Genomic DNA, 26,830 nt, shown 5'->3' with positions numbered 1-26,830 from the left:
AAAAGACTGGATATTGAAGAACCTATACAATGAAAGAAGAAGTTGCTTAAGTGGAAGTAGGCACTGAATTTAAATGAGATCAACCTAAGAGGAGGACGAAGTGAAACTTACGCCAAATTGTTCAGATTTTTCTCCTCTGAGAAAAAAAAATCGGTTAAAAAAATGTATCACCGCTTTATTTGGCAGAGTTGCCCTTCACGGCACTGTTGCCATAGCATAGGGACCTCAGAAATACACTGATTGTAGGCCAGAATGAACAACAAAACAAACCCGGAACCAGCGGCGCTGTTCTCGCAGGCATTAAGGGGCTGCCCTTCCTTTGTAATGCATTCATTTTTAATGAAAAGGGAAGGGGATATTTTATATGTCCTGACATTTGGTCCCTTTCCGCGAAATTTGAAACTCGAGACACAAAACATTCCGCAGTTGTTGGTGAAATACCTGCTTTAAAAGCAGAACCACAGTTATTGTCTTTGGCCCGGAATTCCTGAGACTCATTTCCACCCCTCCCACGGAGTCACCTGCTCAGGGGGAACCCCGGCCAGAAAGCCGGGTCGCACCAGGTCAAATCTTGCGCGTCTCTTGTTTACTCCGCCCCGGGCAGGGCGGCGGCGCGGCCGGGGGGTGGGGAGGACGGATGGGACCTGCGGCGCCCTGGGCGCTCGGCTTGGCTCCGCAGGGCGCGGGGACTGGGGCGCCCGGGAGGGGCTGCGCGCTGTCCCCGCTCGGCCGGGAGACCACCCGGAGGAGGCACTCCGGGCACCGGCCCGGCCCAGCAGTCACTGGTCGCGCTCGGGCACCGTGGCCGCCTGGGAACCTCCCCTGAGGGTGCACACCAGTCCACATAGGCAGGGTAACGGCCCGAGGGAGCCCCGGTGTCCCCCGGGTGTCGCCCGGCCTGGGAGGAAGCCCAGAGCTTCGGCACCCACTCGCCTGGGATTCTCCGCCCCCCGGCCCCGCTCTCCCAGGGCTGGGTGTGATTTCAACTCCGGTCCCTTCCGTGGAGAGGGAAGTGCACAGGCTGAAGGTGGCAGCTCGCCCCGAGGTTCCAGCGCGGCCCACCAGGAAACCGGCAGCTGCTCCTCGCGCCGCTGCCCACACCTATTTGAATTCCCCGGCGAGGGCGGGCCGCGGTCCCAGAGCTGGGGGCCCCGGGGGCACCCTGGTGAGTGACCCCAGAGAAGGCAATTCGGGCGTTTAGAGCACGTGAAAAGTTCGCGCGCCCGCAGGGGCAGGGAAAGTGCTAGTAAAACACTGCGAAGCTCCAGAAACGCAGCCAGGAGCCAGTCTGATTTTGCTTTTCTTGATCGATAATTGTGAGTAGAGGCAGGGGCGAGGAGAGGCCAGGGTTCCGGAGTACTGGGACTAAATCTAAGGACACTACTAATTATACAATTCCGTTCGTCAGGAAGGCAGACGACGATTCTCTGGGAAATGGGGAAGGGGTGGGGACGGAGGAGGTTTCCACATCCTTAGAGAAAATTCTCAGGCTCCTAGAGATGCCCAAGTTTTTTTGCATGACAAGCAGACACCGACTCTCCGGGGAGTTCCCCGCTCCGACCGAGCGAGTGCGCGGCCGCGATCTCCCTGCCCGGAGCGGCAGCCGTGGGGCCGGGCCCTGCCCTCCCGACCGCCTCCCTCCCCCGTCCCCCGCGAGCCGCACATCCCTCTCTCGCTCGCTGGCTCCAGACTGGTTTTTCTGGTTCAGCCTCCCTCCCTGGGACGCGCTGGGGGATCCGATGACGTCGCTGGCTGAGTCTCTCCCTCTTCCTCCCTCCCTCCCTCCCTCCGCCTCTCCCCCCAGTCCGCCCTCGCCGCGCACTCCTCCTAGTAACTTCTGTTCGGGGAGGCGCTGCCAGGAATAACCCGGTGCGTCCACAGCCCGGGAGGGGAGGCGGCCGCTGCGGCTCCCGCACGCAGACAGCTGCGGCCCGGGCCTCGCGGCTCCCGCCTGAGTCCGGCGGCTCCTACCCCGGGCACATCTCCGTACAGTGTCAGAAAAATAAATAAAGGCAAGAGGAGCCTGGGCTGGCGGTCGGGATCTCTTCCCTCCCTCCGCGCCCGCCCTCCCTCTGTCCTTAAGGAAATGCTACCAGACACCCCCCACCAGACACGCTCAGCCTTGGCGAGGAGCGGCCGCCGCGGCAGCAAGAACAAGGGCACCAGGGGGGTTTCCTCCCCCTCCTCCTCTCCCTCCTCCTCCTGTCCGTCCTCCTTCTCCTCCTCCTCAGCGGTGACTTTCCAGGTGAGCGGCCGCCGCGGCTGCGAGGATCCCCCTCGCCCGCTCGGGCTCGGGCCGCCGCGTCGCGCCCTCCTCCCGCCCCTGTCACCCGGCGGCGGCCGGGAGCTGACAGCCGCCCGAGGGGCTCGCGGCCCGGAGGCGGGCGGCCGGCGGGAGGCGGGCTGGAGGTGAGGGGGTGGAGAGGAGGAGAGCAGGGCGCCGCCGAGCGCCGTCGCTCCCCGGAGGAGGGTCTCCGCACAAACATCTTCGGTGACTGTGGCACAAGTCTTTGCCAAGTTGTGTCTTGGACCTTGACGCTCCCCGGAGCCCAGAGCAACTTGGAGGGTCTCCCGGCTTGTTCACAGCGTTCCTCCACGTCTCGCCTCTGGGGTGCTGGGTGCAGCCTCGGGGTGCGCGGTGGGCGGACCGGCCACCGCGAGAGCGGAGCGGCGGGAATCTAGGTCCCTCCTCGGCTCGGTAAGTGGCCTGGGCGCTGGGTTTTTCCTGCCTCCTTCGGCGCTGGTAGCTTGTTTCACTTTATATTGGAATCGCCGCCGCCTAACTCCGTTCCCCGCTCCCCGGCGCGTGCCCCTAGCCCCTTCCCGGTGGCCCAAGGGTGAGGGTCGGAGGGGGCGGGGATGGGGGGAGACCGTGGGAGGGGTGTCGGGCGCGTGGGGAAATGCGGGGAATACCCTGGCCGCGGATCTATGCAGATGAGGAGAGGCTGCTTTGCGTAATGTCCTGGGGGGAGGGGGCCGCGCGGGAGCGCTGGAGGCAGGAATGTGCCTGCTTACTAATGAGCGACGTGCACCGGCGCGCACGGCCCGGCCACCGCTGCGGCTGCGGCGGCCGGCGGGGGCCCGTTGTCAGGTAGCGGGGGAGGGGGCCGCGGCGCGCGGCGCGGGCGGCCGGGCTGGCGGGCGGCGCGAGGCCCGGGCCGCCGGCCTGCGGCCGAGCGAGCGCAGCGAAGGCGCTGGCTCTGGGCATTTCAGTGACTCCCTTTACCTCCGAGGCAAGGAAGGAAAGAAGGAGAGAAGGAAGGAAACGAGGAAGGAGGGGACTGTCTCGATGGAAGGTTCAGGCGGAGGCGCCCTCGCCTTGCGGGTGCACCGGCCGCAGAGCGGCTCTGGCAGCTGCCGGCTGGACCCGCGCGCGTGGAGACGGGTGGGGGCGGTTTGCATGCGTGTTTGTCTGTGCGTCTGGCCGGGGATCGGGAAGGGACATGTGTGTTTGGGCTGTGCACTGTGGGGAGCTGGGTCTGCGCCTTTATGTCTGTTCCCTGAAGTGGGTGGAACGTTGGCCCGTTCCGGGAATGTTCCATGACGTGGTGCAGCCACAGGAAGGGGGTTAACGAGGGGCTCTCTGCCGCGGCAGCACTGCCGGCTGCTATCAAAGCAGATGTGCTGCTGCTCCTCCTCCTCTTTCACCTCCTTTCACCCCCACCCCCCGCCTTTCCATTCTGTGCCTCTGGTACTGGTAGGGGTGAGACAGGAAAACATTGCTCTGGGTGTGTGCGTGTGTGTGTGTGTGTGAGTGAGAGGTTGGGGGAGGGGGTGCTGATGTGCATGTGTGGGGTCTGTCATATTTGTTGGTGGGGTGGGGGGGGGTAGACTCCAGATCCGTTCTGCTACCCCAGCTGTTATCACAGATCGGTGCGCCTTATACGCATGTGCCTCCCGCGTTTGGTCCTTCTTACATAACATATCCAGTGCAGCAGAGGACATGAGAAAATGCGACCCCAACCCTCCAAACCCAAATTGGGTGAGGGGATAGAAGGTCAGGAAGCGTCCCTGGGTGTTGTCCTTCAGGGACTTGGTTTCTAGTTGGGGAAAGGAAGAAGGGAAGGAGGGTTTCTTCAAGTGGCTCCTGTCATCTCTGACTTAAAAGCATCTAACTAAAAAGGACTGCAGGCACTAGTCCTCCCTAACGGGAGAGCTTGTAACCTGCTACACCAAGGGAACGGGGGCAATTTAACCTCGGGAGTGCGGAGAAGAGAGAGGGTCCTTAATCAAGACACTTGGAGGAGAGGAGCAATAATGTGTTGGCGGCAGATGGGGGGCGCTGGGGATGACTTGGAGGAGACCAGAGGAATCTCTTGATAATAGGTTTCACTGGAGGCCTTAGGACACCTGTAATGGCTTAGCATTCACACAGGAAGCTGTGTGTGCAACTGACATTGCAAAACCCTTATTCTCTGCAGAGTTATTTAGGCCTAAAATGAATATAGAAAGGCTTGTTTCCTGTACTTTCATTATAATGGAGAATTTGAACTGATTTTTCTCCTTCATTTTCTGCCGTTTAAAAAATAACTCAGTTTACCTCCAAATGAATATTGGTACTCGCCCCCAACCCTAAAGCTAGACCTCAGTAATTCACGAGAGAACTGTTTTTCTAGCATACCCAGAGCCCTAGTCAAGGGCTATTGATTTTTCTCTTCAGTACAGTTGTTTCTTTTGTAGTGCATAATCAAGCCCAGAAATTACTTGAAATATTAATAAGATCCATTTTAATTAAATTTGCAATGAGCTGTCCTCCTAGAAAAAGGCCATTTAACTTTATCAGAAACGTTTCCTCCAGTGATATAGTAATGTTTGGTGATATTTGTCCTTGAGCAAACCAAGTTATTTTAAATATTTGCACATATAGATCACATATGTTTGCTACATATGTAGCAAATGCCTCATTGCTTTTTCACCTTATAAGAGTGCCAAAAGCAGAATTTTAACAAAGTAGATTGTGGAATGAGTAGATTGGGTTTGATTTTTAGGATATAGGCCAAATGGCTTATCAGAACAGAAATGCCCTTTCTGTGAGTAAAGTGGGTATCATTTTCATTATTAAGAGAAAATTCCCTGTGGAACCCTAAGGAGTCATGGTACCAAATGACAACTGTACATTTGCATTGTGAACTGAAAAGGAGTTATCAGTATTTACTTAATGATAGTGTTTGTTTCAAGTGTCATAATCCCTTTTGACCACTGGGTTTGAAACATGCAGTATATTTCCTATATACAGAAACGTATTACATTATAATGATGAATCTTTTGAACATTGTCTGAGACAATTTCTTGCGTTGAGCATAGGTCAGGTATAAAACAAAATTTGCTCATTGGCATCTGTATTTTGTTACAGTGATTGTATTTTATGTGGCTAAATTTATTAGAGATGGCTTATATTTATACAAGGATATTCAAGAGTAAATTGATGTGTGACTGATTCAGGGACAATTTTGGGAATGGTGGTATATTAATGATCTTACAAATTTAAGATCTAACTGATTTTTAATTGGTTAGATCTTTGTAGAGGTGTTTGGTAAAATACCACTGAAGTACATAAAACATTTATATATTCCTATTTAACATGGAATGTGAAAAATTTCCTATGTGTATATTATCACATAGGAAAATAATGCTCTTTGATTACACTGAAAGATTAACCAGCAGAATAGTTTGATTGATCAGGCTCCTTTGCATGAGATGTGTTTGTGAATATTCTTGTTACCATGAAAACAAAACAGAGGACAATATATATGGAGACATTCCTTGTGGAGTAATGGTGCATGTGTCTGCTTGAACTTTTGGCACTTTGTCACTATTCAGAAAATCAGGTTGACTCTTTTATCCTGATTTAATTTAAAATGAAAAATCTTATTCCAGAATTTGCCATTTTTTTCCGAAGCAGGGCTCATTTTAACAGCAGCAATAACAAATAATTCTTTGTGTTGTACACTGTATTGGGTTTCAGTTTTTGAATTATAGCAAGTACACTATTTGGGTTGGGTTTCAGTTTTTAAATTATTATCAATAATTAGCTAAAGTCAATTTGAAAGCTTCACGTAGCAAAAGTAATTTTAAAGAATGATAGAAAATGTTAGTTGGCATGAGTGAAAGTATAATCTATAAGGTTGTAAAGAAATTTAATGACTGATGTGGTAATTATTATCATAAGGGAAAAGTGGCTAAGGTCAACTGGATGTATAGTTGTGGATCAGACAGGCTACTCATCTCCTATTTGTTAAAAATAAACACTGTTTTCACATTTTGGTATGTGATCAGCATCAGCAGAACTCTCTCTTGGTCTATACATTAATTCTGTAGGTGGAGAAACAGTTCACAGTTTAAATATCTACCTGAAAATTTCAATGATATGCTTCCAGTTCGTGGATTTATATGTGAATTCATCATCAATTCATATTTTGGCTAAAACTTGGGATTTAACTGTTACAACTTTTAAAGTGATATAAAAAGGAGCAGAGGAAGTTTGCTAACTCAATGAAATTAAGGTTTCATAAGGAACTTCAAACCATCCAGAGTGTATGGATTCGCTTTAACCATACAGGCAGATCCTTTATGAATATGGAGCTAAAGTTTAGTGAATATTCAAGTGAGGGCTCTACTGTGAAACCTGTAGGATTTACAGTGTTTTAAGTTGTGGATGAACACAGAGGATTAAAGAAAAATAGGAAAACTTTGTGAAAATAAGATCATGCTTGTATTAAAGTAATTGTATGAGAAGTAATATTTTCTCTTTGTTCCTGGTATTTGGTGACAATCAAAAGCACTGCTTTCTGTATGATATTTATAGCAATGCTTCTGAAAAAAAGGTTGAGTAAACCAGTATTTGTAGCTATGAGATGCCACTAACTAATTTGGGAAAACATTTTAGCACTTTATTATTGTGTCACAACTCCGAAATCATTGTGAGAAAGAGGATAACATAGCATTCTTGGTCTGTGCAATCTTTGGCTTATCTAAGCCAAATTGTGAATATCGACATTAGATAGACACGGGCCTAAACTGGCTTCATGACTACATTTAGAATAGAATCAGAACTGCCTGATATTTGGGTCACTATTGTTCTAGGCCGAATTTGTGCTATCTTAACATACACTCCCATCACTCATCATTTGAGGTATTACCTATGACATGTGATCTATTCTACAAATGTCTATAATCTTAGATTTCCAACCCCCTTAAAACTTGAGATCTAATTGTTTAGATCTATCTGAGAAAGTACTTTGGAGAGAGGAAGAGATGGACATGATGTTTATGTGCCTGAGGGTGATTCTCAGCAGAAAGAAGAGGGAGTCTCACCTGCTACTTCTGGGTCATAGGGGGATGGAAGTAAGTTCAGGAAGTACCCAGGGCCAATCTTTTTGACTTTTCACTTATGTATAATCTTAATCCTCTATTCAGAGTACTATGACTGGTGCACTATTATTGTTGGTCAATGCAGTTCACTCTCTCAGTCATTCAACAAGTATTTCCTGTAGATTAGGCCTTGTGCTAGACATGCAGGGTATAAATAATGACCCGAACTACTAAAGGAGCTCCTTTCCAGGAGTTAAAAACAAGCCATTGGGGCTGATAACAAGAGAAAGGTAATGCAGGGCCTTGAAGGAAGTTTGACTGCAGGAATGATTATCCAACCTGACAAATGTGAGGACTGCCTTTGGCAAATCGGGACACATCATGACCCTCCAAATGACCATGTTACAGGTTGATCCTTGGAGAGGGAATTTTGAGGGGCAGGGCCTTGAAATTGGAAGAACCTTGGTAACACCTGTCTCTTCTCAGTGCTTCCACATCAATTGTCTTGGAGCACATGGAATTTTTAATGACTATATGTAATGACTTCACTTTGAAGGATTTACCTGTAAATTAACTATTATTATTTGCAGATTTTTTAAATAACAAATAATTTAAGTTATAAAAATACTTATTTGGTGCTCCAGTTAACAAAAATGGCCAGCATCATTGATTCAATTAATAAATAACTACCAATTCAGAAGTCTTTACAAGGTGACTGTATGAAGTAACCAATTAATCTTTGGAACCCTGCATGAGCTAGATCTACATATTTTCAAACAACTAGCAAGGGACTGAGACATTCAATTATCCCAATAATTTCTCCTCATGATTGCAAATATCAGGATCTTTGGAGAAATTTAGATCTGATTTCTTACTTTCCATGTGATTAGGGGTCTGTGTGACATGAAAATATGAAGCGAAAGAGTAGAAACAGAGGTTAGTGAAAAATCACTATCCTTTATTTTGTCCACTGCATCATTTGATTACTTTTTTTTCCGTTTTATAATTTATATAATGTAGGAAATTCAATTTGGGTGACAAAAAGAGTCTTTTTAAATTTTTATTTATTTATTTATTTGAGACAGAGTTTCACTCTGTTGCTTAGGCTGGAGTGCAGTAGTGCGATCTCAGCTCACTGCAACCTCCACCTCCTGGGTTCAAGCAATTCTCTGCCTCAGCCTCCCGAGTAGCTGGGATTACAGGTGCTCGCCACCACGCCTGGCTAATTTCTTTATTTTTAGTAGAGACGGGATTTCACCATCTTGGCCAGGCTTGTCTTGAACTCCTGACCTCAGGTGATCCACCCACCTTGGCCTCCCAAAGTGCTGGGAATATAGGCGTGAGCCATCATGCTGGGCCAAAAAGAGTCTATTTTATGTAGTAGTTCCGAGCTTGGGCTCTGCAGTCAGCTCAAGAGTCAGAATGAGCAACAGAGATTAAAGGATGATGATTTCCAACTTCAAACATTTTACAATCTAGAAGAGACATGACTTATAGTAAACTTTATTAAAACTTACAATTGGGAGTAGAGTATAAATGGAAGCAGGATTTTTTCCAACTGGAAAGATTAGAGGGTTCTTATGAGAGGAGGGGATTCTTTTTTTTACTGAGGACCTTGTATGTTAAGTAGAATTTCATTGAGTAAACAAGGGAGGCAGGAGCTCCCCATACTCTGACCTGGAATGGGAGGGGACAGGGATAGTGCCAGGGCGGAGGAGGAGTTGGGAGCCTGGAAAGGTACGTAGCTCCAGATCTTTTGGTGCCTCGAAGACCTGCAGAGAAAGCTGAACATTACTGAAGGTTTTTGAGCAGCGGAGTAGTGCTGTAAACTGTGTGTTTCAGAAAGCTTATAAGGGTATATGGGATGAATATCTTGGTGGCAAGGGGACAGTTAGATTGCCAAAATATCTTAAAGAGAAGTAATGAAAGTTGCCCCTACTGAACGATAATATGAATTCTTTTATTCTGTTAATTGATATGTTTAAAAGTACCCTAAAAATCATAAGTAACAAAAGTGATTAAAATATTTTGTTAAACATGGCCAAATGTGTATGACAGGTTGTCAGTTTGAACAACATTATAAGTATTGCATCATTATTTTAACCTAATATAAGTTTTTTTTACTACGGAATATATTTATAGATATGAGTAGTGAAAGTTGACCATCAAACACCAACTTGCAGACGTTTATACTTAAAATTACAATGTAATTATATGTTTAGGAATACATGTATGAGGAATGGAGCAGTGATACATTTCGTGGTTAGTTGGAATACTGCTTTTTAATTGATACCCAGCTGTATCTAAATCATTACAATACTGCACAGATAGTGTAGCACAGTGTATTTGAAATGCAGCGCTTTGTTGGGCAAAGATTTATTTAATGGTTTCATTTTCTCTGCAAAACAAAAAAAAAAGCAGGAGATAATCGAAGCTCTTATTATTTGCATTGTGGCAGATTTCACTTGAGTTCAGAAGCCTAGGAAAAAGGTGGGACTTTTGAAAGTAGGGTAGTAGGTAAATGTAGACACACCTTCATTTGTATTTGATTAGGGATCTGACAGCATGCATATGTTGTGTACAGGTTTGCACGTGTGCATACACACATATACAAATTGTAGAAAACCATAGGTGTTCTGTGAGAGAGAAAATTTTGCTACTTATACAGTGTGACTTCTCATCCTGATAGTTGCAGAAAATATTTCTTTTAAAATGGAGATTAATGTCTAATTCCATAAAAAGAAGATTATAGGAAAGGTGATTTAAACTGTAAGTAGCTTTGTTCACTAAGACCCTAGATTTATTTGAAACAGTGTTTTATTTCTTTTGGAAGGCAGACAACTAGTTTAATAGTGTACATATGAAACGCTAATTTGGCTTGTTAATTGGATGCAATTAAATTGAGGTTATTTTATACTGCTTAATTGTTAGAAAATTACATGCGTTGCCATGCCTATGTAATGTGAAGCAAAAGAGGAGGGTATAGCCGGAGTGGGGCTGGGAGGGGCGCAAGATCTAGTCCTGTCTTTGCAATTAACTTTCTGTGAAAATTGGAAACAAGTCATCGAAGCTCTTTGGACCTCATTTGGAAATGGAAGAGATTGGAACAGATGGCTCCTAAAGCTTCTTCCAGCTCATATTCTATCAGTTTATAAATTCTACTTTGTAGTTGTAGAGAATGCAATGTCATTATATTCTGTAATTATGGTATTACAAGGATGAACAAGACACTTAAAAAAATCAGCACAGTGCCAATTTAGCAAATCCGTTAGAAGGAAGGCAATTTCAGCTTAAAGAGCACTCACCTGTGCCAGGCTCCATCCCAGGCTGTCTCCCTACATTACGTCACTCAGTCCTAACAACCACCCTGAGAAGATTTGGTTTTTTATCTTGATGTGTACACTTAAAGAAACTTCCATTCAGACAGGTTTTTGCAGGGATGGTTTGATAGTCATTGGTGAAGCAGGATTCGAACTCAGGGTTTTTTGGCTCCGAAAATGCTTTGTCTTTTTACCATTTCATGCAGTATAAGCAATTGTTTACACATCAAAATTATTTCAAATATTTAAAAAAGGTCAACCATATTTATCACTTAGCACAATGTTTCCCCTTAGTTGTATATGGATAAACAGGTAGCCTATGGGATTAAGAACCTGGATTTGAAGTCAGACAGAATAGGGCAAATTCCAACTCCACTACCACCTGGGGGAATTTGGGTAAGTTACTTAACCTCCCTGAGGTTACAAAATGAGGATAATACCCATTCAAGGGTCACTGTGAAATTTTTATGAGAATGTGTGCACCCATCTCAATGAGCACATAGTAAACGTTTAATACCTGGTAGCTATGGGTTATTATTAACAAGGTATTAGACCATAAGAAAAACACAGGACAATTCAAACTGTTGTGACAGTAAACTATTAAATTTTCAAATGGTCCATTAAACTCTTGACTGAAATGGTTTAAGAAACAATGTTAGAATGACATGGTTTCACATTCGACAGTTAACAAATGGAAACATCAACTAAAATCTGGGGTGTTTCTCACTGAGCCCAGCCAGTGCTGTGCCAATGAAGTGAACTTAATTCTCTGGTTCTTTGTGGAAAATCATTCTGAAGTTTTTGCTCTAAAAATAGCTTTTGGGGCCTGAATTACCCAACTTGAACTTCTGTGCAAGAGCCAGAGGACCAGTGATTACTCGTGGGGCCTTGGGCCTACTTAATAGATACAACTTGGGTGTTCACAGGACTGTTAACTTTAATTTAAAAAAAAATTATTAATTCAACAGAGATGTATTAAACACCTGCTCTGGGAAAGGTGCTGTTCTAGACACTGGCAATCCATCAATAGACAAAAATAGTTAAAAAATAAATTCCTTGCCTTCATGGAGTTTACATTCTAGTAGACTAATTTAGAAACTTTTTATGGCTAATTCAGTCACTGTATTACTTTTCAGTGTTTACAGGAATCTCTGCTTTTATAGTGGTCTCTCTTAACCCAAATAACAATTAGAGAAACATTGTAAGACTTATTAAATCACTACTGAAATACCCCATTTCTTTTATATATATGTGGATGTATGTAGGTACATATATTTCATAGTAAGGTAGTTTTCGACACCTAAATATTATAGCACTGGATTTTTAAAAAATTCATTTTTATGGTTCAGCATTATGGCCCTTCATACCTGTAGAATTAGGTGCTGGTGGCCAGGTGCAGTGGCTCATGGCTGTGATCCCAGCCCTTTGGGAGGCTGAGGGGGTGGATCACAAGGTCAGGAGTTTAAGACCAGCCTGGCCAGTATGATGAAACCCCATCTCTCCTAAAAATACAAAAATTAGCCGGATGTGGTGACACGTGCCCACTTGGGAGGCAGAGACAGAATCGCTTGAACTCGGGAGGTACAGATCGCCTCACTGCACTCCAGCCTGGGTGACAGAGTGAGACTCTGTCTCAAAAAAAACAAAAAAAAAAGAGAGCGAGAAGAGAATTAAGTGCTGGCTGTTTTTTTATGGGCAAGGAAAAAAAATGGTTTACAAATGACACATCCTTTTTTTTTTTTCTTGAGACAAATTCTCGCTGTGTCACCCAGGCTGGAGTGCAGTGGCGCGATCACAGTTCACTGCAGCCTTGACCTCCTGGGCTCAAATGATCCTCCCGCCTCAGTCTCCTGAGTAGCTGGGACTGCAGGCTGGTACCACCGTGTGCGGCTAATTTTTGTGACCCATTCTGTTGTTAAATGCATTTATAAGCTTACCAAAGTGAAGTAATTAAACAATTTATATTCGGAATTTATATTTTTAATTTTAAGGGAATTATTCATCTTCTAACTGATAATTTTTGCTATAAAATTTCTAGTGGATTAGGATGATTTCACTTTCACAAAAGTGTGCTCAATACAGTGTATGACATGTGCTGGGCATACAGTTGATATTTGGTGGATGTTTAAAGTCATAATTCTCAAGAAGCTTACTGTCCAAATGGTAAGGAAAAACACCTGCTACACTGTAAGATGGGGGTCATGAGAACCAGATGAGGGAGATCCTCCAGGAGCTCAAGTCCTGTCTATCTTTGTGCCAATTGCCAGAGCTCATTAGTCTGTGCACCTTTATTTTATTATTATTTTGTGACAGGGTCTCACTCTGTCACCCCCACTGAAGTGCAGTGGTGCAATCTGCGCTCACTGCAACCTCCGACTCCCAGGCTCAAACGATCCTCCCACCTCAGCCTCCCAAGTAGCTGGGACTACAGGCACCTGCCACCATACTGAGCTAATTTTTGGACTTTTTGTGGAGACAGGGTTTTGCCATATTGCCCAGGGTTGTCTCCAACTCCTGGGCTCAAGCCATCCACCCGCCCTGGCCTCCCAAAGTGCTGGAATTACAGGTATAAGCCACTGCACCCAGTCCGTCTGTGCACTATTAAGTGCTTCTTGGCACATTCGATTTTAATGTTTTCCAGGAAACAAGTGCCTCCATGTGTCCCTCCAGCAATCCCAAACATCTCTTAAACATAGTTGTGGGCTACCCAGGCTCTAAACTCCCCATTTGTTTTTGCAGCAAGTGAACAAATATAGGGCCTTTTTGAATTATGTTTCTCCCTACAGTTGGATAGGTCAGCTTATATTTGAACTGGGATTCTTCCACTTAGGACAGCTTTCTTTGACAATATTTTGTTCAGGGTGCTCTAAGAAGGACACTGTGTGAAGGTGGCTGTTGCTCATGAGTCTGGGGTTTGAGGAAGCATTGTTTCTTGGTGTGCCTGTTTGGACCAATTAGGTGTGAAAGAGGGAGTGTATTCCTTTCCGCCACTACGCACCCTTGTAGGCCAAGACAAATGGAGGACGAAAGGCTGGGGTGAAACGGTTTCCTTTCATGCAAAGCAAGTGGTGAAAGCCTCTGTCTTTGCAACTCAGCAGTGTCCCTTGGGATGGTCTTGATGGCTGGTTGACTACTTTATGGATAGATCACGGGAAGTTCAGCTTCTAATTATCCATGGAACAGTTATCAAGCTTTATTTTTCTTTCTTCTGCTGATACTTACATTTTAATAAATTCACTTTCTCTAAACAAGGGAACAATCCAGGGTTATAAGCATTCAATTTATTTTCTTGTCAGTAGTCATGTGTCAAAGTTTATGTTGGGAGAGATATAGAGATATAACCTTTTTGGGTAAAATGAGGATTTCAGATATCTTTTCTGCTCTTGTGAGGCTGTGCTCATTAGAGCCTACACTGGAGCTCTAGAGAACACCAGAATGAATGACTTGAAACTCTGACCCCACTAGTTGATTGCTTGCCTTATTATTGATTTGCAAAAAGATTCAGGCCAAGAGGCTGTACCTCTGTTATATTTCATTATTTCTTCATCCGTAAAAATGAAGCATTGTTTATAGCACTCACCTACCTCCTGGGAATACAGCAGGGTAACACAAGAGAATTGGAGTGGCTATTTTTAGTGTGTGAAGCAACACTAAGTTTTGAGAATAATTCAATTGTTGAAAAAAATCTGATACACAGCAATACAATGGTGACAAGGGTTAGTAGAGTGTTGTTGAGATAATTGACTGATATTGATGCAATTTATTACAGGCCTATGTAATTGTTTTCAGAAAGATAATGGTCAGCAGTTCCACAGCTTGTTATAGTATCTCCTGATGGATTTAAATTTTGTCTAGGTCACTAATGCACTCGTGTCACAAAGTATTCAGATACTTGTACCCACATTCAAACAAAAGAAAAGGGATCTAAAGACATTTATTTTTGGATTTGTAATCTGTTTACTTTTTCAAATGACCTCAGTACTATTTGTGATAAACTTGGTGCCCAACTTCAATCAAGTATAAATTTTAAAATGGGTCAAGTGGCTGAGAATATTCTAAATGACCTTTTAAAATAATAATCTGACGGTATAGAATATAACAAACAATTAGACACTGAGTGTGGAAGTTAAATTTTCTAATGGACAAAGTCCAGGTCTGTCCAGTCATCAGTTGGTTTTTGGCTATGTTTGGTGGGAGTTTGCTAATGTGAAACTTAATGATGTCTGAAAATGGTCCTGATGGGTATTAATAGCCATCTGGAAAAATTTTACATCTTCACAAATAATCCCAAGAATTTATACTGTGAAGACATTATCTTGATAGTTCTTCTTTTCCTGTATTCTTATGGGCGACGTAGGATGAGAGCAGTATGAAGCAAACAGAAGACATTTTGAAATTAATCACAAAATTCCCATGGCTTTGAAGCCTGCTATTGTTATACTCACCCTTCTTACAGCTTTAAAATCAAACAATGCCAAACAGTATATCTAACATTTTTAATTTCCTTTGAGCCAAATTGATTTGGTTTAAATTTCATTTCAAATTTTTACAGTATGCCATATTCTTATTTGTATTTGACATGTAAATATTTGTGAATGGAGCAGGCATGAAGAAATGAAATTCTGAGGTTCTTTTAGAACATGCAAATGACTGCTTCCTTATTTAGTGCAACCTGTTACCAGTGCTTTCTTCCCAATGGGTCAGCTTTTGGTTTTGAGCAGGCTGCATCATCAGTCCCAGTTGAGCTTTTTGTGAGAAATTTTACTTCTTCCTTTCATTGTGATACAATTTGTGGTACTTCAACGATGCCTTATTTAGGGCATCTCTTAAAGTGTCTAATTTAAATACGCTGATTAATTTTCTTAGGTGTAGGATCTGATGTATCAGTTTTGGTTTGTCAACTGGTGACAGGACACTCTGCAATGTAAAGTTTCTTACAGAATTTCAGGATTAGATAAAACTATTGGAGGCATCATTTAATCTCTAACTGAGCGAGAAATCACTTAGGACAAATTACCAAGGACTCCTTGCATTCAGTTTCTACTTAAACACCTTTTTATTTCTTAGGGAGGCCTATTCCGTTCTTGGACATTTCTAGTTACCAGCAGTTGAGCCCTTTCCAGCTATCTAGAACAAGTTTACTCATTGTCTTGCATGACAATCCTACAATTATTTAAAGATAGCAATCTTGTTCACCTTAAGTATTCTTTTCTCCAGGGTAAATATTCCCACTTCTTCAACTAGGCCTCATAAGATGTTGTTTTCATTTTTATTTTATTAATTTCCCAGGGATCAGATTGTTCATGTCTGAAATTTACTCCAGGCTGAGTTTTTTTTTAATAACTCCTGAAAAATAAATTGCTTATTACCATTTACTTTCCAGAAGACAGCCTCTTACCAACTGGCTTAGAAATGTTTTACAGAAAAGGACTAGCCATGCTGGCTGAGACTTTTTATGTAGTATAACTAGAACAGAGTTGGAATGTATAATAATGTAATGCAAATTGATTTTTAAAAATATAATTCTTGAGATTCTGGTATGTGCAAGATATATGGGAATATGAAGTAGAGTATAAATATACATAGAATATAAATGTAAGTAGAATATAAAATATAAAGAAGAGTCACTATTCTCATCATCAGGACTTTTATAATCTACCTTATTGAGGAAAAGAATGATGTAAGGGAAGCAGTAACTAAAAGAAGCAGGTTAAGTACCATGAGAGAGGCACATGTGAAGTACTGAGAAGGTGCAACATCAACCCTAGCTGAGGTCTCAGGAGAGGTTTCATAGCAAAAGGAAATGCTTTACCTGGGCACACACACCAATATGGGAAAGTGTCAAGAGTATTTTCCAAGAAGCATTTCATTTGAGGGAAGCATAAAATATGTATTAAGTAAATGTTGGTGAGAAAGTTAGGAAGATTGGGATATATGGTCTAAAGACTCATATTCTAGCTTAAGGGGTTTGAACTTAAAACGATAGATAATGGTAGATGTAATGTACTCCCATTGAGAGTTTGGTCCCTGAATTGTACAGTTCTGTAACTACATACACAACTTAATGAAATGAAACAAACAGATAAAAGATAAGTATGTGAAAACTATGCAGATAATTCAATTGCATTTATAAGTAGCAGGGAGTATATGTATTTTGCATATAAGACATGTTTGCTTTGAATTGGCATATTATTTTTATGTACTGTCTGTGTCCTAGAAAGCCAGCAGTCTTAAGGATGGTAAAGAGAAGGTTATAGCTTTATGGGTAGTTTGTTAGAAAAATAAAGCCACTGAGCTTGAAGATACCAAAGTGGAAAAGGGTTCTATTGGAACCAAAGATTGTGAAGCAAGCAAGTAGGTAGGTAGGTTTTTCATAAATGGTTCATTCATTCTTATATGTTCATGTGTGTGTATGTGTGTGCGACTCACTTCTCTCTTCATTCCTATATATATCTGTTCAGTCAGTGAGCTCCCTTCCTTTCATTTCAGCTATTTAATTTGAGCTGGGCTTTGATTTGAGAAAGTACTGGCTCTAGAGGAACAACACAGTCGTTCAGTGTGTAATGGAAATAGGATGTGGACCTCAGAAAGAAGAGAGTCCTGATTTTGTCATCACATTTCTTGGGAGTCAGTTTTCTGGAAAAACAGCAAATGATTGGTGAAAGCTCATTTGAGAAGGATATTACTCAATTTGGTTATTGCTAGAGAAGAGTGAAAATTTAGTATGCCCTTCGGAATATTTTTAGAGAGGAGGCCAGTTTGTGAAACAAGTCAGGCTGGCAGATACAGTCTGGCCATATCAAAGACTTGAAAGTCTATGAAAATGTGGAGACTCCTGAGATAGAGAACTTGGATCTCAGAAGCATGAACAGCCAAACATTTTGGTAACAACTTACTGTTTCTTTCATATTCTGACTACATATTTAAATGAAACCAATCCTGAATGAAGCAATGAGTTTTAAAATAGTTTGGGGTCTTAATCCTTTTCATTGTATGAAATAATCTATCTTATTAGGTTGGAATTGTGCACTTTCATGATGTACTTTAAGTAAGAAAAGTGGAGCACTTTAATTTTTTTTTAAAGAGAAAGTGTAAAATACATTATCCTGCACAACTTCCTTTTATCCTCACAGTTATTTCTTTTCTTTCATGGTATAAAAGAGGTGCATTTGAAAACAGCACCAGGAACCTGAGGAACTCCTTTTTTAAAAAATTTTTTTGGTTCTGGTTTGTATTTTCAATTGTGTGTTTATTCACAAGCTAATTTTCTTACTGTTGTCATACTGATCTTTATATCCTCAGTCTATACTAAATTTATGGTAATACTGATTTTATTTAGCCTGTAATTAGGATTATAAAATAAAACATTTTTTAGTCTTCCCTCTTTGTCCTTTCCAAGTGCCATCAACAGCAACTAAGTATAGACCAGAGAGCATGAATTTTGAATAAAATCTTCATTAAGCTTAGACAGTATTTGGGGAGTCACATGCAGCTTGGGGAGTGCTAATTGTATACCACTGGCAGATGATTTGAAGGGACAAGTATAAGTATGTTCAAATAAAAAACACAATAATTGCTGCAGAGATTTAATGGATAAAAGAACAATTGATATGAAGGGGAAAAGACATCCCCAAAAAAGGTTGATGTAGGATCATTCAGGAAACAGATATCCACTACAGTATTTCCTAGGATTGGATACACTGGAATCACATTTACAGTCAAGGATCGTTTGATACAGTTTGGGAAGCCAAGTAAATAAAGCAGTTGGATGTGATTAGATGTTTTGCAGGTCCCTCTCAGCACTCACACTCAGGGGCACTGGCCACTGGGAAGTAAAGAAGTGGTTGCAGTTAGGAATAAGGAGTTTGAGAATGAGAAGAGTTTGGGACTGCTTTTCAGTAAGATTGAAAGGAGCCACTCTGAGGTTCCTATAGCTATGCTAGTCCTGAACTGAGTGGAGATTTCAGTTCTCTGAGCCTATTTCTTGACAAAATAGGGATAGAAATATATATATGTGAAGTAAATGGCAAACTCTAATGTACTATACAAATTTAAGATATCATGTGATAAAGTTGTATTATTCAGATGTTTAGCAAATAAGACAACAGAATATTACTGAAGGGCTTTGCATCACTGTAAGTGGGGAAACCTAAGTTGCCTTTAATATTGCCTGAAATGGTACATGACTGGATAGCACAACTAACATATATTAAATTGTAGTCTTTTGATGTGCCTTTACCATATAAAAAAATTTCAGTAACTTTCTAAAAATGAAACTTAAAGAAGCAGTAGAACCGCGGATGAACCTCATGAAAACATCGAGCTGATTTCTGTGCCATTTCTTAAGATTAATTTCTGGTGAATTCTTAGGTTACAATGCAATGCACATTTTAAGTGTCATGATACTCATAAAACCCTAAACATATGCTTAAAAATAGAGTTTATATTTTTAGGGTATTTTTAGCTTCACAGCAAAATTCAGCGGAAGGTACAGAGATTTCCTATGTACTTCCTGTCCCCACATACACAGAGCCTCCTCCACTGTCCAAGTCTTGCGCTAGAGTGGTACATTTGTTATAATCCAAGAACCTACACTGACACATCATGATCACCCCAGGTCCATAGTTTACATTGTTTTAATTCATGTCCTGATGCGAAACATTGCTTAGTTCAAATGTTAAAAGATGTTGACACAATAAAACATCTGTAATGTTTGTTCACCATGAGAACAGAATCTACAATTTGTTTTGTAGTTGACGATCTGTCTCAAACTGCACAAGCTGAAATTAAACTATTTCAATTTTTAATTCAACATCATAAAATACCTTATGGCTTTATTTTTAATCGTTATTAACCGTAAGCCACAGCTTCTCTACAATTACGCATGGTTATAATCTGGTTTATGGCTTGAAACTAAATGGAAGACTGGAAATTTAGAAGAAAGGAAACTTTAAAAATCTTTAAGAAACATGAATAGGTAATTTCCATTTTAAAACACTCTGGCTAAAGATTTTGTTTGCTATTAAAGTGGATAAGTACAAGATTGAAAGATTCTTAAGAGATTCGGATTTTTAAAAGTATTAGTTGAGATAGGATAACTTAAGGTCCTAATAAATAAAAGGAGTTTATATGTTGTGTAGTGGGTGTTTTCATAATGAAAACATACAGAATATGCTTTTAGAAACGTCTCAGCGGGCCTTCTTGCCTACTTTCACCTCACTGGAGCTCTGCAGTGCAGAAATGTTCCTTTTCCTGTTTTATGTCTGATAGTTATTTACGGAATCCACAACTGGAAAGGAGACAGAAAAACGAGGGGAAAACAACTGCAACAACGCTTACGTGATTTTTCGCTTTTGATGACTTGGAAATAATCCTACTGGAAAAAAGAGTCATCTTTAGGGAAATTGCGTTGAAAATTACGCTGAGAAAAGTGCACCCGGCCAGTGCGTCCTTCAAACACCTGGAAACGCACGCCTTTTCCTCCCTGTGGGAAATCCAGGCGGTGGAGGAGGGCAGCCCGCAGTCTGCGGCTGGGATCGCTGGGCTTGCGAGCTCGGTTTCCTCCGGGAGGAAGAGCAGCTCCGCCCCGCGCAGCCCCAAGGCTGGCCTCCGGTAGCAGCGCTGGGCCGGCCGGGGACGGAGGCGCCTGGAGCGCCCGCGGGAGAGGAGAGCCCTGGCCGCCCGCCCCGCGCCGCCGCGCGCTGCCTGCCCTGGACGCGGCTTGAACTTTGGCCCCCGGTCCGCTCACACCCGAGGGAGCATGAATGCAATGACGTCTCCGCTGGACTCAGCTGCACAACAGGAAATGCTCTCGGCCTCCCCTCTTCCTGCCGGGAGAAAGTGGGGCTCGCCGCGCCCGGCGGCCGCCGCAGCGCCGGCCCAGACCTAGTTTCGGGGACGGGGGCCCAGCGCCGGGAGCTGGTCCGGGAGGGAGAACGCGCGCCCCGGCCTGAGTTCACTGGCCCCGGCGTGTCGGGGGCTTCCACGGTGCGGAAAACCCTGGGGGTCAGGGGACGGTTGTCCTCGCGGGGACCACAGCACTGGCAACTCCCTGACTGAGAGGACACCCAGTCAGGTGGGCCTGGAGCACCGGGGGCTCCCGAAGTGGGGCCTCATGGTGCCCAGGAGCGCTGACTTCAGGAGGCCTGAGTCCATTTGTCATTGCCTGGATAGAATATAACGCTTTCTTTTCACAAAGCCCTCGCAGGAAACCCCTTGTTTAACTCTCCCTCTAACTGCCACCTTTTTACTTTATTGTAGAAACAAGATATGAATGTTTAGTGCAAAGCACAAACATCATGCCGTTTATACACTTCCAGACAGAACCATTACAAGAAAATGATCTCAGTGTTTATGATTTTAGCTGTTGTTATTCAGGGAATATGATGAATTTGGTTTAAAAGAATACTAATGATCTTGTGAATTTGAAGACAGTATCATAGCCCTGGATTTATTATAATGAAATTATTAGATGAACTTTTACTGTTTTTATAATAAAAATATTTTGTTAGAGGTAGACATAAAAAGTTGAACACAAGCAAGTTAATCTAAGCTGTTAAATTTTTAAAAAGTTTAAATTTGCATGAATCATCTTTTGAATTATATTTGAGAATCGATGTTTAGTACTAATAATCTATAGTTTAGTAACTTGAACCTTACGAGTCTTCCATACTTGCAGGTGTGATAAAGAAGAGTTGTATCAGCTGAGCAGTCGTCATTGTGATTATGTCCCTGATTGACTCATGAATAGGCTTTGTAATGGTAGATTGTCCTTTTGGACACACAGCCAAAATGCTAAAGTTCACTGGGAGGTCTGCTAAGGTTTCTTATATCAAAGAGTTGACAGAGAAAGGACTTACTAAATGAAAATATTATTTAGTAGTTCCTAGTAAACCTCAAAAATCATTCCAAATTGGAACATACACTGTGTTTACATGTTTAAGTTAAACTGAGTCATGAAGCTAACCGCTGACTTACGTATGCTTTTAGTAGTGTTGCCTAAATATTCTCCTTTAAAAGAAGTCCCCACAGGATTATGAGATGTACATATAGTACAATGTCATTTTTCTTGGGAAGCTTTCAGCTTACTTATGCAATAAGGAAATTTAAGGTTATTTGAATACATCTGGAATAATAGCTTTAGATTTTTGAAATTGTCTTTTTGGGGTAGCTTTTCCCTTTTTCCTTGACAAAATGTAACACAACGATCCTTTTTCCTGTCTGAGCTTATTTCAAGTTGTTATGGTAGCAAAGTTATGGGTTATGAAATGCACAAAAATGTTGGTACAGATATACTTAGTGGTCCCCTTAAAATAAAATTGGAAATTAAGAATAGAGGGGAGGTTGTGGCTCCTTGGTATTATGTTAGGAGAGCAGAATCCATTATAGTACACTCTTACAGTTAAACAATTTGGAGGCAAACAAGGTTATGTTAGTGACAAAGTTTGGTAAACCTGGAAAGCACTATGTTAATGCAAGATTACTTTCTAAAAATATGATTCTCATTCCCTTTTTTCCTTCACAATAAAATTGTATAGAACATATGTGTAATAGAACAAGGAGAACTTCTAAAATGCATGTTAGTTTCATCCTTTGAGGTCACATATTGGGTCTCCTGCATTCTATTTACTCTCTATAAGATTTAAAACAGAGAGAGCAAATAGACAGAAGGCAGGGGACCCAACTATGTGGCCTCAAAGATGTGGCCGCAAAGGTACTATGAAAGTATTTATTTAGTAGTAGTATTATAGGGACCAGTTACTCCAGATTTATATGAATAACAATCCCCAGATTTTATGCAGCATCGTGTTGGAGGTGCTAAGTAGGATCCTTAGACATATTAGTTGAATCTCATAATCACCAGGAGATTAACATACTATTTTATGAAAAATGGAGTGTGAGGAGTCCTTATGGACGGCATAGATTCTGAATTTTTGTAACGTTAATCCAAACCCAGTACCTTGTCTGCAATTATAGTCTAAGCATATGTGATTTGATTAATACATGAATTACAAATATATCTACTTTTGGCATATATTCCACTTTTTGTACTGCAGAAGAGTTTTGTGCCTTTGCAGTGACCAAAACTATAGTTCTGTTTAGGGTCAGTAGGAGAATATATTTTTCCTCTTAACTGAAAGTTTGTGTTTCTTGGAGGAAAATCCTAGAATAAATGCAATCCTCCATTGTATCTGGGAATTACAATTTGAAATATCTTAAACAGTATTTTTTGAAAGAATTGGTTGTCTACTGTGTGCCTTTTCCAATGAGCTACATAAGTAAAGGCAGAGTTTTGTCTTTTCCTCTCTGAATGCCTAATGCCTAGAACAGTGCCCGACCCAGAGCAGTTGCTCAGAGCACAGGTGCTGAATGGAGAAATAAAGATGATACTGCCATCTCTTATATTTCAGATGCTATTTTGTGGTCTTGGATCATAATTTTAGAATTCTGTTTTTGTTAAGAGGTTTAAATTCAGCAAAGGTGAGATATTATTTGATTTTTAATGAAATGTAAACATACAGCAGATGCACAATAAACATTTATTAAATTAAGAAACCACCAAAAGAAGCATGATACTGCAATCCTGCTGCTTTATTTACTATTCTAGTCATTTGCAATCCTCCTTTTGCATCTAATGAGAGTCATTTTTTAAAAAGCTCATTGACCTATTGATTTATAAAAGAAGACATTTAGCAAAGCTAAAGAGAGGCCCACTTGAATTTGAATCGTTTTAACTAGCGCTTAACCCTTGGGCTCTGCATAGCGGTTTGAGATCCAAAGATTCTTTGAGCTCTTAAACCTATTTCGTATTTGATTATTTATTGCCTAACAGGATCTTTGATGCCATATTTGAGCCTTTCTGGAAATCGGGATTATGGATTAAAAGCCATTGCTGTACCTCCTGCCTGGTATGTGCCTGACATAGAATCTAGGGGCTTCATAGGGCTGGCTTTGTGACCTGTGCATTTGCACAGGGCTCCAAGCTCAGAAGGGCCCTGAGTCTGGTTTAATGATCTGCTGTCATTGTCTTGAAATTAATTTTTGAGCAAGGGGTCTTCATTTCTCTGCCTTGCTAAGGTACAACTGAATAAAAAACAGATGGTGTGTTTGGGATCCATCCAATATATCAGCTTAATTGGAATATTATTTGGAATCAAATATGAATGGTTTTGAAAAAGAAAATCTTCTCCAAAGTGTTCAATATATCCTCTTGGTTGGAACATAGGAGACTGTAGCTAACATCATGGGAAATATAATAGGTAGCGTTAACTATCTTATTTTTAAATATCATATGTTATATTTTGGTTCATGTTTATCTTATTGTTCACTATTAAATATTTAACTATGTTTTATTTTTTATTTTTATTTTTTTGAGACGGAGTCTTGCTCTGTCGCCCAGGCTGGAGTACAGTGGCGCGATCTCAGCTCACTGCAACCTCCACCTCCCAGATTCAAGCAACTCCCTACCTCAACCTCCTGAGTAGCTGGGATTACAGGCTTCTACCACCACGCCTGGCTAATTTTTGTATTTTTAGTAGAGATAGGGTTTTGCTATCTTGGCCAATCTGGTCTTGAACTCCTGACCTTGTGATCCACCTGCCTCAGCCTCCCAAAGTGCTAGGATTACAGGTGTGAGCCACTGCGCCTGGCCTAAATATTTAACGATGAAATATTTATCTCTATTATCAGTGGTATAATTATTTACTAATTACTGATTTATTGATAATACTCTGTTAAGATATTGGGCAGGATTTCTATTAAAACATGTTTGTTTTCTGGAGAGTACTATGTGTTTACATGAATACATGTTCATGTAACTACTATGTATTTACATACTCATACCTGCAAAATAATAGGAGGGGACAAGACAGTCTTAAAAAAAATCTGTATTTGAGGCTCTCTAGGGATGTGCATGTCATAATTCTTATTGAGAGCCAGTTCTGTTGCTTAATCAGACTTATGACTGGAAAAGAGGCAGTCATTATAGAGTGGGATCAGAACTGTGGGTTTCAGAGCTGGCCTGCCTGGGTTTGAATACTGTCTCAGCTACTTTCTAGTTGTATGACTTTCGACAAATTATGTTTTTTCCCTTAGCCTCCAGTCTGCTCACCTGTTAAACAGGGATACCTCTTAAAACAGACCTTGTGAGGATTAAGTGTACTAATATATGTAAAGAACCTGGGCTGCAATAAGCACTCAATAAATGCAGTTCAGGCCACTCTGGACCTTACTATTTTAAAATGTTAAAAATATATTTATGTGGTTATTTATGTTTATTAAATGTGAATTGAGAGCTTGTATTGCTGTCCCCAAAGACATCAGAGTCAAATGGAGGCACTGACTTGCAATTCAAGAATCAGGATATTGGAATAAGGGCAAAAGTAGAGGGAGAAGGGCCTGGAGGGAGCCCTAAACCCTCCTTGCAGAAGAGGTGAAATGGAACATTCCTTCAGCTGCCCTTGGAAGAATCAAAAGACACCGAGTGCAGCTTCGTGAGGGTTTGAGAATGCATAGGGAGTTTGGGGAATTTTAAATAGCTTGGTATGACTGAAGTTTAAAGGACAAGTGGGAGATTGTGAAAAACGGGGTAGAGATGTAAGATGAGGCCGGATCCTGAGGATGTGGACTAGAGGGACAGGAGGGAAATGAAGAAAGGGTCACATCTTAGAAGCCAACGAAGTTGAGTTTCCCCAAAGAGACTTTAAGCATCAACACCATATGCTATGGAGAGTTACAGTAAGAACTGAAAAGTGATTAATAGGAAATTGCTGACATGTACTTTCATCTGTCATTTGCTATTTAGTGTAAATGACTATTTAAGCTTTGATTTTTTGGAAGTGTGGAGAAGATATCTAAATTAGACCCCAAAGTTTTTGACTAAAGGAGGATTAAGTCCTAGATTTCCAAAAGAAGTTTGACAATCCTTTTTCTCCCTCGGTTCTTTCAGATTAGGATTAACCACTGGTTTGAGATTAGTACATGGCCCAACTTAGATTATAATCCTTAGTAGGGATAGGGCAATAGAGCCTTATTTGATCACTGTAACTTCAGAATCTGATGGGATTTTTAGTTCATAATGATAATTTAAAAAAACTGAAGGTCAGTCACTTTTCTAGGCCCTTGACATGTGTTATCCTCTTTTTTTTTTTTTGACGCAGAGTCTCATTGTATGACCCTGACTGGAGTGCAGTGGCACAATCTCGGCTCACTGCAACCTCTGCCTCCTGGGTTCAAGCGATTCTCATGCCTCAGCCTCCCCAGTAGCTGGGATTACAGGCATGTGCCATCACACCTGTCTAATTTTTGTGTTTTTAATAGAGACAGGTTTTGCCATGTTGGCCAGGCTGGTCTCGAACTCCTGGCCTCAAGCGATCTGCCTGCCTCCCAAAGTGCTGGGATTATAGGCATGAGCCACCTTACCCAGCCTATGCTCATATTTTAAACTTTTTATTTTTTTGAGGCAGGGCTGTTTGTCTTCTTATTTTATAGATGAAAACAATGGAAGGGCAGTGAAGTTAAATATCTTGTCACACTGCTAGTATGTTTTGGAACTTGCATTTAAGCTCTGGCAGTCCTAATTCAAATCCTACTTTCCTTTTTCATGACCTACTTCCTTACTGTAGCTCTGTATACTTTTGCTGAATGAATGGGTGAATGAATGAATATATTGGGGAAAAGAGATGGATTTATATATATAGAGAGAGATAGGATCTTGCTCTGTAACTCATTATGGATTGCAGTGGCATGATAATAGCTCACTACAGCCTCTACCTCCCGGGCTCATGTGATCCTCCTACCTCAGTCTCCCAAGTAGCTGGGACTACAGGCATGTGCTCCCATTCCCAGCTAATTTTTTAAATTTTTTGTAGAAATGGGTTCTCCCTATGTTGCTTAGGCTGGTCTGGAACTCCTGGACTCAAGTGATCCTCCTGCCTCAGTCTCCCAAAGTGCTAGGATTACAGGCGTGAGCCACCATGCCCAGCTGGATTAATAATTTTTTAATCCAGATTAGTAAATCTGAGTATAAATTTTTTTATCTCTTTGTTGGTGGTAGGTACCTCGTCCCTTTTATGTTCCTAAGAGAAGTTTATTCTTCTGTTACCTATGTGATAACCCAGTTTCTAAATTATTGAAGCATAGGATGTATTCAGGAATTGATTTCCTGGAAATTAGGGAATTTCCAAATGAGTTCTCCCTTC

General features: G+C 41.8%; 1 protein-coding gene across 12 annotated transcripts in view; it reads left to right on the top strand.

The window, feature by feature from the left end:
- Positions 1-1,820: 1,820 nt before the first annotated feature.
- HIVEP2 (HIVEP zinc finger 2) overlaps positions 1,821-26,830 on the top strand; it is a 196,659-nt gene continuing 171,649 nt past the window's right edge. For 4 of the 12 annotated variants that reach the window (XM_065543468.2, XM_065543478.2, XM_065543470.2 and 1 more), the window contains exon 1: positions 1,821-2,245. The gene's annotated coding sequence lies outside the window, so the exon portion shown is untranslated. Of the gene's footprint in view, positions 2,246-2,964; positions 3,386-3,596; positions 3,729-26,830 lie in introns of those variants that run through there. The other 8 variants (XM_045391432.3, XM_065543481.2, XM_045391438.3 and 5 more) reach the window with 4 other exon arrangements.

The sequence above is a fragment of the Macaca fascicularis genome, chromosome 4 (assembly GCF_037993035.2).
Source record: "Macaca fascicularis isolate 582-1 chromosome 4, T2T-MFA8v1.1".
Classification (NCBI taxonomy): domain Eukaryota; kingdom Metazoa; phylum Chordata; class Mammalia; order Primates; family Cercopithecidae; genus Macaca; species Macaca fascicularis.
Note: the sequence above shows the minus strand (reverse complement) of the source record. Positions and strands in the feature narration are given on the sequence as shown.